This window comes from Rhododendron vialii, chromosome 7a, assembly GCF_030253575.1.
Source record: "Rhododendron vialii isolate Sample 1 chromosome 7a, ASM3025357v1".
NCBI lineage: Eukaryota > Viridiplantae > Streptophyta > Magnoliopsida > Ericales > Ericaceae > Rhododendron > Rhododendron vialii.
The window spans coordinates 29805765-29818837 of NC_080563.1; the positions used below are offsets into that span (position 1 = coordinate 29805765).

At 37.9% G+C, this 13073-nt stretch overlaps 1 protein-coding gene across 2 annotated transcripts in view; it reads right to left on the bottom strand.

The window, feature by feature from the left end:
• The window catches only part of LOC131332199 (uncharacterized), a 63334-nt gene extending 53650 nt beyond the window's left edge, over nt 1–9684 (bottom strand). Inside the window, exons 1-2 of one of the 2 annotated variants that reach the window (XM_058366279.1) lie at nt 9413–9684; nt 7299–7382 (exon numbers count right to left, since the gene is read on the bottom strand). The gene's annotated coding sequence lies outside the window, so the exon portion shown is untranslated. Of the gene's footprint in view, nt 1–7298; nt 7500–9412 lie in introns of both variants that reach the window. The other variant, XM_058366278.1, reaches the window with a different exon arrangement.
• Between the last annotated feature and the right edge of the window lie 3389 nt (nt 9685–13073).

The following is a 13073-nucleotide window of genomic DNA, read 5'->3' on the forward strand; positions in this document are numbered from 1 at the left end:
ATTATAGCATCCACATGCTGCACGGCTGCTCTCCGTTTTTTTTAAATGACCGGCTTATGCTGAGGATCAACATTTAGATGGTGACAAATCACACCTGCATCTACTCCGGGCATTTCTTCTGGCACCCATGCAAATACATCAACATATTCCTTCAGAAATCTTATCAACTCAGCCTTTTTGTCTGCTGGCAATGATTCTCCAACTAAGAAATGTCTTTCAGGATCAGTCTCGTTGATCTGAATTTTCTCCAGGCCTTCGACCACCTTTTCTGCCGGACTTCTCCCAACATCCTCAATAGTTGGTTGATCTGATACTTCTAATGTATGAACGTGGTGGGCCTTTGGAGTTCTTTTAATGATGGAGATTAGACACTGTTGGGCCATTTTCTGATTGCCTCTAATTACTTCAACCCCATTCGATCCTGGGAATTTCACCATCTGGTGATAAGTCGAGGAGACAGCTCTCATTTTGTGCATCCATGTCCTCCCTATAATCGCATTATAGGAAGAAGGAACATCAACAATTAAGAAATTTGTCCTCAACACCACTGATCCAGTTCGAACAGGTAGTGTTACCTTTCTAAGAGGCCAGACTGCTCCCGCACCGAACCCAATCATGGGTGTTGTAGACTGCTCTAAGTCTGTTTGGGCCAGCCCCAGCTTTTTGAACGCATCGTAGTACATTACCTCTGTACAACTCCCTAAGTCCACTAGAATCCTCTCAATGTCGTATTCCCCAACTCGTAGGGTTATGACCAAAGCATCGTTGTGGGGTATTTGGACTTCTTTCAGATCATCATCTGTGAATGCTATGCTTTCATTGCACACATCATTCTCTCGCCCTCTCTTGTTACCCAATCGCATCACGTGCTGATTGTGCCTGACTTGCCTTTGTAATAGCCTGACCTCATTTCTCGTATAAGGTGTGGCCAACCCATGTATCATATGGATTATCCCTTTAGGATTTTGCTCGTAACCCAATTCCATGGCTTTCCCTTTGTCCTTGGGATCTTCTTGGATAAATTCCTTGAGATAGCCCCGAGAGACCAAATTATCAAGGTGTCTATTGTACATCTCACAATCTTCAGTCATATGGCCCCAATCTTTATGGTAGCTGCAGTGCTGATTCGTAGCACGTTTTGCGTCTTTATCCCTGCCTAGACTTGGGGGCCATTTGAAGTATGGCTGATTCTTTATTCGATAAAGAATTCTATAAATTGGTTCTTTCCAAACCGTAGTGATAGAAAAGAAAGTTTTAGGGTCAGGAGCTTGCTTATCTTTATATGGCTCTCTTTTAGCCTGCCCGTGCTCCTTTCTCTCTCTGTAAGTCTTAGGCTCTATTTTATCCATTTTCTAGATAGGTGCCTTTGTCTGTTCGGCAACAACCCTGCCGTCCTCCCAGAGTATGTCATCCTCCATTCTTGCGTGTTGTTCAATTCGCTCCATTAGTTTGGCCAACGTTGCTACCGGATGCATATTCAAAGACTGGCGCAACTCTCCCCGAACAGGCAAGCCTGTCTTGAAGGTTGCAATCGCATATTCTTCACTACAGCTCTCTATCTCGTTGAAAGTCTCCCGGTACTTTTTAGCGTAATCTCTGATCGGCTCACTTTCCGCTTGTTTCATAGTGGAAAGACTTTCGAACGTCTTCGGGGCTCTTCTGCTTGTCAAGAACCGGGCAGTGAATTCCTCGACCAACTGCCTCCATCCTCGTATGGATCGTGGGGCCAATTTATGGAACCAAGATAGGGCCACCTTTCTGAGACTCAAAGGGAACATTTTGCACAAGATGGCATCATCCCCGTCGTGCATGAACATAGCCTGCTAATAGTGCTGTATGTGAGCCATGGGGTTCGTATTTGTCTCGTAAAGTACGAACGTACCATGCTTCACTCTGCTCGGCAACCTAGCCTCTTGTAGCCTTCTTGCAAATGGGGAGGCTGCTATATTACTCAGGGCCTTCCGTGCTGCTTCTCGTGCAGTTATGGTTTCATCTTCAAGCTCCTTCGACTTGTGAGTTGTAGCCTTGACCCAATTAGCATCAGGCCTCTCGTACCTGTCCCGGTGATGCTTCCTTGTTTCCTCCTCTTCTGGGGTGGAACTTCGGTTTCTGCTCCTTCTTTTTCGTGAAGAAGCCCTTCGTCTTTCTGGTGTTCGGCTTTTACTTCTGCTTTTCCTTTTTCGTGGAGAAGCTTCGTATCGCCCTATGATAGGACTCCTGCTATTTCTCCCTCGTGAATGAGCCTGCTTATGGACTACCAAGGTCCGTCTGTATTTCTGGGAATTCCTTCGTGAAAGTCCAGAATCTTCTGGGTGCTCTCGTACCCGTTGTAATTCTTGTATCTCGTACTCTCATTTTCTAATCAAACGAGCGTACTCCTCGATTTCCCTTCTCTTTTTATCGAGGACATCGCTGTCATTGTGTATACTTCTTGAATGGGTGACTGATTCCTCTCTTCGATGAGACTTACTCCTTCTCGTGGAGCCAGTGACAGTTTTGTCTCCTTTTTCTTTGGAGTTATCTCTGTCATGTCTACCAGTGGTCTTCCTTGGAGCACCTGGTGGGGATTTATCTCTTCCCCCACCCGACTGGTCCTTTGGACTAAACGGTGTAACTGGATCTTCTTCCATCATGATTATTTTTAAGAAAATTGGGTTCGTTTCCCACAGACGGCGCCAATTGTAGGGGGATGAATACAATTGATGCTTTGGATCAATTGTTTTGCAATGGCTTATTCATGTCTTTTCACCGGAACCCTAATTCGTCGTCGGAACCCTAATCTGCACAACAGACAAGGGGTGAGTGCACATCTGCCTCTCGTGGCAAAGGCCCTCCGATGCCAAAGTTAATATCATGTACTAATCAATAAACCCTAATTATTAGTAGGAGAATATGAGAATGCAACATATTACGTACCTTTTCCTCTAGGTTTACCTCATATTTATAGATTCATAGATGCTTGTTGCCCAAGTATCCGTGTTGCACTAGGTTTCCTACCTCGTATAGGAAACCAGAATATCTTGGATTCTCATTCCCTTATCAGTTTAACATAAAAGAGTCCTTTTAGGATTCTTTTCCATAGCTTGACCAAACATCCCACTTTCATTGGGTATCTATTCTAGATCCTATTTCCTCGGGATTTCATTCCTTAACGGAATAACACAGCTTCTGGACCTTTTCAGAGCGTTCTTCTTGCCTTAGCAACTGATTGGAGCTCTTTCCTTGTTCGGCTGTCTCCTTGCCGAACAGACTGTCTGGACCAGTTACTTCACATGTAACTGGTCCTTTATCAATTATTGGGACCATTGCCTTATTAAGAGCTCTCATGGGCTCTTAGTCTGTTCGGCCCTACTCTAGGCCGAACAGACTATTTGGAGCAATGACTTCGCATGTTACTTCTCTTTTTAGATCTTTACCACGGTGCCTCATACCATGTGCCTTAATTCTATCTGTTCGGGAATACCTCCCTACAGAGACCCGTAAATTTTTTCTATTTTCTTTAATCGTTTAATATGTAAAAGATCGTATTTACATTAAATTATATGTTCATTAATGAGTCTATTCGGATATGCCTACCATTGTGTACCGGACATTTAGAGAATAGTTGAACTTTGAGTTTCGGTGTTGAAATGATGTTTGGAAGTGTTAGTAGCAATCGGGGTTTGATTCGATAAACGTTGGCAAAAAAACTTCAAATCTGTCCATGGTGTACAGGTACAGCTTTTCCCAGTACAGGTACACCTCGACCAGAAACGAATATTGAATCTTCTGGGTACCTGTACCGGTACATCCTGTAAAAATTTTGAAATTTCAACACGCAATTCAAACTACTATAAATACACCCTTTTACCATTTTTCACATCCAAACCCACAAAATAAACCTAGAAACATCCCCTATCACCTACACCACTCCAATGTCAATCAAATCCTTTGATTTCTACCTCAAATCTTCAAGATTCAAGGGTTTTCTACCTCAAGCTCACTTGATTCTCACATTTGGTGAATAAATGGTAAGTTTTGTGTTCTTGTTCTCATTCCTTGGCCCTTCATCATGTTTTTCTCTCTCTCCTCTCAATCACTTGTTGATCCGTGCTTGTTTATTTTGTTTTTGGGTTATATACACTCTAGCTTTTGTAGTAAAGTTTGGAATCAGGAGCTTGTTTTTGGTAGATTCAAGCTTGTAGCACTTGGTGTACTTAGGGTTTTACTCAAAACCCATTGTGGTAGGGATTTCTTACTCTTGTTATACATTTATATGATGTTTATGTACCTGGATTGTGATTTGTTTCCTGCTTGAGGTTGTGTTTTGTGTTTCGATCAAATCTGGGAATTTAACTCATTTTCTGGTTCCCAACCTAACTTCAAATGGCCATAACTTCTTCGTTCGATATTCATTTCATGCAAAATTTATATCGATTCAAAGGTCTTGAAGTCAGCTTTCATTTTCCACTAGAATCAACTCAAAACTCTTAGTACACAGAAAGTTATGATCATTTGAGTGGAGGTGTATCGGTCTACCAAGGTCTGCTGGCTATTCCTAAGTTGTTTTTGTTCCGTGTTATGACTCCCTATATAATTAGAACGTATTTAAGTCACTCTCGAGTATGATTTCTTGTGTCCTAATGACTCGTATCCTCGTGCCTCGTCTTGTTGAGCTCTCTAGGTTCCCTTGGCATTCGTTCTATAAGATTCTCGTTTAGAGCCTAGTCGGTGATGTGTCGTGGAGTTGTTGTGGGTTCGGTTTGTGACGTAGGGCGTAATGATAGACTTAAAGGAATAACGTGGACTCAAGGTATTTATCAATGTACAATGAGGAGTGCTTCTGAGTTTGTGTACATTGTTAATGATGTAAGAACGAATGTAAACTTGGAAAGTGATGTTTGCTTATATACGGATTGATAATGCATTTGTGTTTACGTGAGTTATGAATTTTGAATAGAGGGTCCTGGAACGCAAGGTGTGGTAATGCGGAAATCCAAGTGGAGAGAATTCAATTTGACTCAAAGGGTGGTAACACAGTCGAATGTCTTGCATAATGAAGAGAATTTTGATTGACTTTAGAAGTCTACGTTGATGTTGGGATTGTTTGTTGCTTGGGATTGTGGTTGTCGAAAAAGAGAATGAAATGTTGGTTTTATCAAGGTTTTATTAAAGAAATAAATTTGAATTTTGAAAAGAGGATTTTTATCAAAAATCCTCCAGTATTCTTGAGCGAATCAATGGATCCGGTATTTGGACACAAATCATCGAACTCCGGTATTCAAGCTCGAATCAGCGGAATTTGACTTGTAATGGTCTTGAGTTTTTTCTAAATTGTTTTGGAAATCAAAATGTAAAGTTTTATGAAATGAGACTCTATGGTGAATGGTATGAGTTTAAATGTTGCTTCTAGTTGACGTATGAATGGTTAGGAATATTTGTAGGATGTCCAGGATTCTCCAGTCCTAGTCCGTCTATTCGTAGTGGTAGCTCTTGTATCTCACGTTCGTTTGTTGAAATTCATTCACTCTAGTTGCATGCTTCATCGCATTTTCATATAACTTGAGTATAGATTTCTCTATTAGGCTGGTGTAGCTCAACCTTTTATCAATTTCAGGTACATCTCAAGAATCTTGACGCAAAGTGCATGGTGTGCATGCTTGACCTTATATCTTTTCGAAAGTCATCATTAAGAAGTGGTTCAATCATCTTTTGTTTGATCTCTTGAAAAGATGTAATTGTAAATTTATTTGAACTCTTTTAACTTTAGATATCATGTACCCTTTAAATTTACAGTCATTGGCTAACTATGAAATTTTGGGCCTTTGTGCCAATATTGTAGATCTTAGAACTTGGGGACTTGGTTTTGTAAGTGATCACATGGGAACTCTCTTTGGGACTATCTATATTATGTGAAGTTCTTTTATTGAAAAGGATTATTTATTTGTGTTGAAAATCGAGGGCGTGACACTAAGGGACTTCAAGAAGTTGTCTAACGCAGAGAGGGGTTTGCTGGAGATGAACAGATCTGGTAGCACACTAACAGAGAGCAAAGAAGGGTTGTCGGACTTCAGCATCTAATACAAGTCTGGTTCAAAAACCCACAAATCTACTCAAGGGAGATGAACAGATCTAATCACAGAGCAGTAACAGAGATCCTAGATGCTTTGTCGGAGGTCGTGAAGGATCGACGGAGGTCGGAAAGGCTCCATCAAAGGTCGGCAAGTCTCTGGTGAGGTTGAATGATGTTGGAAAGCTATCGGAAAGGCGTCGACAAGTCTTTAGTAGGTTGTGGAGTGTCGTCGAAGATTGGGAGAAGTTGTCAAACTTTGGTTGTAGGTCGACGAGGTCCTGGCAAAGGATAGTGACGGTCATCAAAATGAGGGAAGGATCAGTCGACGGTTGTTGGAGTTGGAAACTGGTTGTAACGTGCATGAATGGTTGTCGATTGGGGTAGAGTAGACGCTGATTTGAACAAATGCAGATTGGTTCAGATGCAGATTGAAGGTCGCCGAAGAGTGGGTGAACACTTGAGATATCGAGAGAGATGGGTCTGTTGAGATATAGACTGGTCTTTGCTAAAAATAGAGGAGGTGGATGTTGACTGAAGATGAGAAGGGTTTTCTGAGGGGAGAGAACTGGTCAATTGAGAAGAGAAGACTGGTCAAATGAAAATCAATCACAATCCGATCTGGCTATGCTTCGATATCGATGGTGGTTTGAAAAGTGGGGGGAACGACTAAGAGGAAAGAGGGTTTGCTGAAAGAAGCGTTTAATGGCAGAGAAAGATGCTGAGACAGAGAACTAAGGTACGACCAAGGTTAATTAACCTGGCTCTGATACCATGTGACTTTACAAAAAAGAAGAAAACAAAACGATTGTATTACTATAGTTGAGATGAGATGCAAAATACAATGTTAACAAACGTTTAAATAGGGAAAAACCTAACCCTTGAAAGGATATAGAAAAAGATACGCCTAATCTATGCCTTAATTAAAAAGATGCCTAGAATACACTTTCAACAAGAAAATAAGTCTCTCCTTTTTATATTTTTCTTGTCTTTTAATTTACTTCATGTTCTCCGATTGTTGCTTTCCATCCTTTTTTTCCTTCATAATACAATGGACTGCAAGAAGTTAAAAAGTGATAATTCCCTTAGCTTACGTTTTTGTGTAACCTGTTACATACTTTTTTGATAAAATAAAGAGATTAGCTAAGCAAAGCCTAAAAAAACCATTGGATTGGAAGGCCATTGGCTGGATATTTATAATTAAAAAAAATAACATTTCTGTCAAACGATGTGTAAAATATAAACTTACCAAAATCAAGCCATGGATGCCGGGTTCAAAAAGAAGATTGTATGTACCCCTGAACTTTCTTTAAGACCTCAACAACTTCATCGTCTGTACAAAGGATCAGAGATGCCTCGGGAGTCAATTTGTTGATGGTTTTAGAGCAAATGGGGCACTTGCAATGCACAAGTTTGCTACCATGGGCCCAAAATGTGATAAAACAATTTGCTGTGCCAAATAAGTAAACAAAAGAAAATACAAAATTTAATTTGTTTCTAGATATTAACAAATAATAGAGAAGCCAAAATCTCCAAATATAATGATAAAAAAAACTCCCCAAATATAAGTACACACCCAGTTGTATTAGAAATACAATGAAAAAAGAGTGCTCTTATTGGTACATAAAATATGTACATATAGATTTTGTGGGGTTCAATTCGGGTCCCACAAAAATGATCCGAACCGCTCATTATTTTTAAAACATCTTTTTATAGAGCCCTGTAAAAAAATCAGTTCAATCCGATATCGGTAAGGATTTTTTCTAAATTTGTAGGGGCGAAACTAAGCAGTTGAGTAATTTTGCCTCCACAAATTAAGAAAAAATACTTACCGATATCAGGTTATGCTGATTTTTTACAGAGCTCCATAAAAAAATGATTGAAAAATAATGGGTGGTTTGAATCATCTTTGTGGGACCCGAGGTGGGCCCCACAAAACTGATATGTACATTTCATATGTACCCCTAGCATTTTTGATGAAAAAATTGGGGCGAATTTTCAACCTAGGCTCCATATGTTTGGATGTAAAATATTTTCTGGTAAAATATTTTACCTATTTTCTAGTATTTGGTTGTGTAAAAAAAGAGGAAAACATTTTACATATAAAATATTTTTCATTAATTGGATGAAAATGACTTACCCTTAAATCTTCTATAAGTTATTTTCCTAAATGAACTCGATATCTTCTACTGCAATTCTCACTGCTCATTTTCTTCGATCGTCAGTTCTGACCTACGTTCAATTCCAATAAACTCCTATCTCTTCACCGTTTAAGCACAACCCCCCCCCCCCCCCCCCCCCCCTTATATTTTCAAGTGCCAACCAAAGACGAAAAAATAAAAGTTTGAAGTTTGTTTTCTGAAATAATATTTTACATAGAAAATATTTTACATTGTAAAACATTTTATATCTAAACAAGCGGAGCCCTGGTGTCTTTGCCTTTAAATTGCGCCGGTAATGAAGAGCGTGCATAACATTTATATCAAGATTCATAACACTACGCATAAAAATTCATAATATTTTTCATGAAAATCAAGATCATTAGCATTGGATTTATAACTTTTGGATAACAATTCATAATATTTTTATATTTTAAGTTTTTTTTCTTTGGTATTATGAATTTTAAAACAAATGTTATAGATTTATGCGCAATTGTTATGAATCTTTATATAAATGTTATGCTTTCATACAAAAAAGATATGGAATTTCGACACCAAAAATGAAAATATTACTGTATAAGTTTATAGTGACTCAAGATGGTGCATACCATACACACTATAATACGGGGTGTATTGTAACATTTCCCAAGTCAACAATTACAATAATTTATGGGATAAAATAATTGGAAAGGATTTTAAATGGATAAGCATATCCTTACTTATCATTGATTCAACAAATTTTATAAACGAAATGTAGTTTTACGAGAAAACTTGTCATATTTTGTTTAAAATACGTAAAACTTTTCATAGTTTCAAATAAGGGACCAAACCCCTCAACTACCAAACAAAAAAAAAAAAAAAGAGGGGCAAATCCTCTTGGTATCAATTTTTTTCTCCTTTATGTTTTGTGTACTTATTTTCCAGCCTTTCCAACAATATTTTCTCATGAAAATGTTATCGACATAAAACGACGAGTTGTTTTGAATTTCAACATAATTTGTGTTTAAAATGAGGACAAGAAAATATCAGCCACATAGTTCAGAATCTACGTTTAACAATTTGTTTTGTTCTTGTTTTTCACATATTCTGAGCAACCAATTCTAGGGTTTGGCTTTCACGAAGTACATTAACGTATACACATCAATTAAAAAAAGGAATCAAAATCAAAATACAAAACTAATTTGACTCAAATTAAAATACGAACCGCAAAACCAATGTCCGCAATTTGTCTTGCATGGAATGTTGTAGTTTCCAAAACAAATGGGGCAGATATCATCATCAGGAGGTGTATCTCTCCCTCTCTTAGCATCAGGAGGGGTTTCTTTTTCTCTCTCACTCAGATGGATTTCTTTCTCGCTCTCAAATGAATTTTCTCTAACCTTTTTCTTCCTCCGTCGAACCTCATTGGTTGCAGGGGCCTCCATTTTTTCCCCCGGCAACCAAATCCCTAGGCACAATGATTCTGTCATTCCTCTCTATAAATAGACATGGGAAATGCTACCGTACGTACACCCCCTATTTGAGTTTATATGATATGTACTCCTTTAAATTGATCGCCTAAATTCGTGACACTTACATAGAAATAAAGATTATTTGCACAACAATTCATAACACTTATTTAATATTTTATAAAATTTTCTTAAGAATATATGGAAAATTAATATCAAGACAAAATCTCGAATCATTAAAATATTACGAATTTAGCGTTGATATTTGGAATATTTAAATATCCATCCTCTTTTTTCATGCTATGTAAGAATTCCCCACCCCCCCCCCCCCCCCCCCCTTTTCATGCTTATGTTTTCATCCTTGCAATATGTAAATTACCTTTATTACCATTTATTCTATTATATATACATATATTAAATATACATACATTTACACATTTATAGGGGGAGGGGGGGTTGAAAACTGTTTCCTAAATCTATGGGAAACAAATGGGTTGAATATGGAAGCACCTATGGAATTAGGTGAGATATAACAGGGGAAAAGATGAGGATTTTCAAATTTTCAAATTTCCAACAAATTAAAAAAATCTCACTGATTTCTTGTTCCATTTATATTTCACAAAGCAGATGGCCAAAGCCCTGTTCATCATGAATCATTCCGTTGATTTCACTGTGCAACATGTATCGAATATGTACATAAACATTTCAGCATTATCAATCATTGCAGAATATTGTTAACCAGGTTACCTACATGGTAAATTAACCCTGTTACCTACAAGTTTTTGTGGTATATTAACCATGAAACGTTGGCCAATACATGGTCCTGAGCCAAGCATATTTCATAATCAGTTGCCCATATCTCAAATGCCCACAATCAAATTAATGCATTCCTAATGCCAATCAAAATAGTAATGAAACAACTACACAAAACCACCTGCACATATTATATTATACCAATTGAAAAGTATCCATCCAAAAGTTAATGGACACTCCAGTTAGGTACAAGCAAAATATCAAAATAACATGCAGACTTGCCCGATACGCTGTCTCACGTATTTCTCCCTTGTGCGTTTTTGCGCGGACTCTTCCACATCAATTCGAGACTATTTAGCCTTAATCTCTCGTGCTACACTCTCAAATCTTGTGTGAATCTTTGAGGACCCTTCCACATCATGATTTTCTTGTGGTCTGATACCTTTTATCTTCGAAGGTGGCGTATCTTCAACTATTGCATCATCTATATCCATTTCTCTTTGTTTCAACCTAGCTCTTCCTTCCACATTACTGGGCGTAACTCCTGAAATAATGTAGGACAATCAATTAGGTCAGAAAAAGCAAGGTAAATTTGGTGATTGTTCATGAAGGTTTCATGACTGGATAATGTATGAAACATGGAATGTTTACACTCAAAACTGGTATTGGTCAAACTTATAACGTGGATTATTTTGCAAATAAATGATTACGTTGCCAACCAGACATGATACAGTGACCATGTTTATAATGTGCATGATAAAGTGACCATATATTATGAAACACTGACAAATAATTATTGGCTAATTTTCAAGTAGACTGGTCTTGACCAATATAAAATGGCAAATTTATCACCTCCTAGCATCACTTGACAATGAATTCATGTTGTCAAATTTACTTCATGCAACACGGTGTATCTAGCATCCAAAATGTCATTGGTGAATATAACATGATACCGTGATCACATATTTGCATTACTTCTTCATTGATCAAGTTGGTCAACCATACAACAAAAAATCATATTTCCCATTGATTTTGTTTTCAAAAAAATGGTTAAATTACCATCAAAATCAGAAATAACATAACATAATCAAACTGCTACATGGTTAAGTGGTTAAACTACCATGGCGTTACATGGTTACATTACCATGACGATTACAACGCTACTTTACCGCTCCTAATCTGGATTCGAACCGAGTAAAAAAAAAAACATGACCATATAGCATTCAGAATCGATATTTTTATGAATATAACATGATAAGATGACCACATGTTTGCATCTTTTCTTTATTGTCCAAGAAGGCCAAACAGGACACAATATATCCAACATAGATCCCAAACCAAATCCACCGAACCTGGTCTCTAGTACAATAAAAACTCATACTTTATCATCAACCCTAGCTTCTCTGACAAATTACTGGTACCCAAAACTTCACCAATAATTTTTCATTTAAGAATTCAAACCCATTACAAGAATGACGTGTGCGAGGACGTAGGTGAACAAATTTGCTATCAAGGAACCAAAAGTCATATTTTTCATGTATATTGTTTCACCAAATATGAGTAAATTACCATTACAAAAAAATAACATACTCAAACTGTTACATCATTAAATGGTTAAGTTACCATGACAATTACAACGTTACATTACCGTTCCTAGTCTAGATCGAACCAAGTTTAAAAAGACACGACATAAACAATATAACATTGAAATCATGGAATGTAACACGCACAATAAAGGAATCGATATTTTTAGGAAAACATGACATATCTACTTCATGACGAAATCATGAATTCATGAATATCAGCATGAATCTTAATTAGAACACTCAGCAAAAAACTAAAATAGGAACACAAAATCATGATTTGATGAATATTGGGTTCAATCGCACTCAATCATGACATCCAGCCGATTACCCCACTGATTTCATGCCTTATTGCGACACACAGCAACAAATTTAGCACAATGGGCATAAACAAATCAGTTTTATACGCATAACCTAGGTCCAACTGGCAAATCCAAACAAAAAAACGGAAGAAGATAAGGGGGTTTAAGGGATAGACTTACAAAATCTGGCCATGTCGGTTTCGTCACTTTCTTCTCCGCTGGTGGCTTCAAACACGTACGATTGATTTTGGGTGTCGCGAACTTTTCTGCAAAAAAACCTCATTCGGAAAGGACGGGGGAATGCATTCGCCGTTGTGTGCCGCCGGTATTCAAAAAAACGGATGACGGACGAGATTGGGTTCTTCAACTGGTTTGGGTTTATACAGACTACGGTTTTTGGAAAATTTTGAGCTCCAAAATCAAATTGATGGATTCCATTTAAGATGGATATGGACGATTAGTATCAACAACGACAATCTCGGGATGTGCACACGAGAATTATGCAGAACTGGTAGCCAGAGGCAACGGGTTTCTCGCGAGGACGAAAGAGATTATGATTTCGTCCCCTATTTCCACGCTATATATATATATATATATATACCAACAATAAAAGGGCATTCACGGTATAAATAACAGTAGGAAGACGAAATCATAAATAGATTAGAATGGGAGGACGAAACCATAAGTCTGGAGGGCTTTTAGGACGAATAATTAAGCCTCCCTTGATATTTTGAACTTACGTGCTACTATTATGAAATTTAAAGTTAAGAATTCATGAT